The sequence below is a fragment of the Sciurus vulgaris genome, assembly GCF_902686455.1.
Source record: "Sciurus vulgaris genome assembly, chromosome: 2".
NCBI classification, from domain to species: domain Eukaryota; kingdom Metazoa; phylum Chordata; class Mammalia; order Rodentia; family Sciuridae; genus Sciurus; species Sciurus vulgaris.
Window position 1 is genome coordinate 80,781,307 of NC_136462.1, and position 3,702 is coordinate 80,785,008.

The window sequence follows — 3,702 nt, forward strand, 5'->3', positions numbered from 1 at the left end:
CAATGTATGAAAGTGGCAACATCCTTTCCTGCACTGGATATTATATATTTTTTAATTTTTTCCATTTCAATAGGTGAACGGTGACATGTCATTGTTTTAAAATGCATTTTTTATATTAATGAAGTTAGTATTTTTTCATGTTTTTCTTGTCTTTTCATAGTCTCAAACTATTTTAAACTACTTTTCTTACTAATTCATGAGTTTTCAATAAATTAAAAATATCAATTTTAAAAAAAGAAGGAAATAAAGAAGGGAAATGGGACCCAGGCCCACAAAGATCCAAGTCCTAGCTTGGGGCACCACACCCAGAGACCACTGCAGCCCCAGCCAATCCCCTCACAGGTATCTTCCTACGCAGAAGACATTCCAAAATGTAGGGAAACCCTGAGGGGCTGGGCCCAGGACAGCGCTCCTGCTTGCTCATGTCTAAGGACTGCACTGTCCCCAAGTATATAAATTTTGTTGCCATCCAAGAAATGAAATTTAAGGGGTTCTATAAGACCCCACACACTAGTCAACGCACCTGAAACTCAAGCCTGTGCTATTGCACTTTGTGTTACAGCACTGGCTCCAGAAGGACCCTGTCCAAATACTTACATGCTCTCTCTGAGCAGTGAACCCAGCAGTACCACTTAGTGCAGCCACCATTCACAGAGCCGCACTAGAGCTACTTAACCTCATGTAATCCTTGCAACAGTATAAAGTAGGTACTATCATTATCTCACTGTATGTAAGAAGAACCTGAGGTGCTGAGAGCTCAGAGCAACTACCGAGGGCACAACAGCTTTTAAATGGCTGTGCTACAATTGTTTCCCATGTCTATCTGAAACAGGACTGGGACTTACATGGGCTTGGGTCCCATTTCTTCTCTTTACAGCACCACCCCATATGTGAGGTCAACCAGAATTCTTGAAAGAGTGCTGGGACTTGCATCTGTGGGGTCATTCTGAGTCCCCAAGACCAGGCACTGGTTCCATGAGGATGGCCTGGCAAGTAGATTTCTCCCATTGGCTAGTATGATATTTCTTTTGTGGGATCATGTGAGAATGAGCCACCAGAATGGTGCTTACATACTGATTTGGGGTGATGCAAATATGTCCTAGACACAGGATGAATTTAGGACTCTGGTCCACCAATGGTTACTATTAACCCTTGGTCATATATCCCTTGTCTGTCTAAACTGGTTCTTTTCTTTTGTGGTATACAAAACCACATTTGTTGATAATCTGAGCGTAGATTATTTTATAATCTTAACTAGACGTCAGTCTTTAGGATAAATCCTCATGATAAAGGAAGCCAGGTGAAAGGTTTAGAAAACTCTAGGGAAAGAAAAGAAAGTCTAGAATAGTGTTTTCCAACTGGAAACATTAGATCTAGAAAATGCTACTAATGATGGGGGTGGGGAGATTATTTGGTGGGAATAATTACAGAAATGTTAAATATGATCTCTATTATTAGAACTCCACAAGGTATATTAATATTAAAGGCTGTGAGAAGGTCTTGAGAAAAGAAATTCATTTGCCTGTGTTTAACAGTCTTTGAAACACTGATTCACAAAAAAAAAAAAAAAAAAAAAAACTACCTTGGAAGGGATAGTAATGTAGCCCCACCGTGCCTAGACCTCGTCTGATGCCCAGTCTCTAGTTCAGACTAATTAAATCTATATGGCTGGAAGAGGGCCTTTGGAATTGCATTTTTCATATTTTAAAGCTTCCCAAGGTAATTCAAATAAGCTGCCAACATTGAGTAAAATTTGTATAGAGTGTTGTGAACAAGTATCTGAGTGTGCAAATAGTAGAGGATTCATTCTTCCCAGTCACTTTTAATACACTCAGTGCTACATCACCCAAGAAGCAGTCTGTATAGCAGGGCAAACCACAGGCCAAGAAGAGAGAAAGAATTAAAGGAGAACAAGAGAGAGAAGCCAGATGGTTGACTTGCACCTGTAGTCCCAGCTACTCAGGAGACTGAAGTGGGAAGGTCCCTTAAGCACAGGAGTTAAGATCAGTTTGGGCAACATAAGGACACCATATTAAAAAAAAAAAAAAAGAAAAGAAAGAAAGAAAGAGAGAAAAAAAGGACTGACAGCAAGAGATTGATTCTGAAAAAGCTTTATATTTCATATTTTTTAAAAAATTAAAGAAATCATCCTAGTAAAAGTCAAAATTTTAAACATATATTATGACTTAGATTGGTTTTGATTTTAAAAACTTTGAATAACATTTTAAGAAGTGTCCATCATCATCTAGACTGTCAGGACCCATATTCATGAGGACTCAGAACCTGGAGATTCTTTTCTGCTCTCTCTCTCTCTCAATCTCTCTCTCTCTCTCTCTCATTTACCTAATACCTAGTACATATGTTCTTAGCACAATGAATGCTTTAAACTGATGCAAACACATAGTCTAGGCCCTAAATTACTTAGAGTTGAATCTCATCCTTTTGGACCACTGTAAGCAAACAGGAGCGGCAAGTGAAGAGAAGGACCATAAGCCTCCATCTAAAATACCAATCAATCATGTATGAGTTGGGAGATCCTCATCAAGGTAAGTGGGGACTGTGATTTGAATATGGTTTGTCCACAAAGTGTTCATGTGTTAGAGGACTGGTCCTCAGTGTGGCTGTGTTGAGTGGTAGAACCCTTAAGGAATGGGGCCTAGTAGGAGGTGGTTAGGTCATTAGGAGCCCTGCTCTTGGTAGGGATCAATTCTGGTCTGGTGGAAGAGTTAGCTCTTACAAGAGTGGGTTGGTATAAAAGAGTAAGACTTGCCTCTTCCAAGTCTCTAGCTTCCTGTCTTGCCTGTGCTCTCTCTCTCTTGCATGCTCCCTCCATGACGCTCTCTGCCATGTTGTGACCCAACTAACGGGACCCTAACCATAAACCAAACTGATGGAGTGGAGTCACTGATCTTGGATTTTCAACCTCTATAACTGAAAGTTAAATAAACCTCTTTTCTGTACAAGTTGCTTCAGGTATTTTGTTATAGTAACAGAAAATGCTACTCTTTCTGAGACTGTCACTTACATGTAAAGTGGAGTAAACATAATCTACCTCCTTATAGGAATAAGTTAAAACCAAATATATGACAGCATCTAAAAGAGTGCCTGAAATACAATAATAGATTCCTTCCTGCTTGTCTTGGAAAGAAAAGAATTCATATGAAGCCCTTGAATCATGGATTAGGCTACTCAACTCTCCTCATTTTTGTGGTACATGATTGGAGTCACAGAATTTCTTAATTCTCTTAAGTGATTCTATGCTGCATTGCAATTATTATAACTTCTGAGTAAATACTGGAGAATCAATAAGTAGGAAATTGTTGATCAATAAATGTGTTGATGAAGAATATAGAAGGATTTTATGATATAACTGCTTCCACAAAGATGCTTGTGGCATAACTAAGATCACATATAATATACTCAAATTAATTAAGAGCTCATTAAATAGTAAACATAGGTTCACGATCCCTTACTTGAAACTTGGGGCCAAAACATTTGGGAACTTAGAATTTTTTGAATTTTTAAAAGTGATATTATGTGTGTGCATATACATACATAATATACTACTGAACCACCCATAGAAGAGCATATCTTAGGCAATATTCATGACCAAACACACTGATCTTGCCACAATAAAATGTGTAATGGTTGCATAGCATAAACAAAGATAATAAGCCTCACGTTGTCAATTTAGTCAGGTGT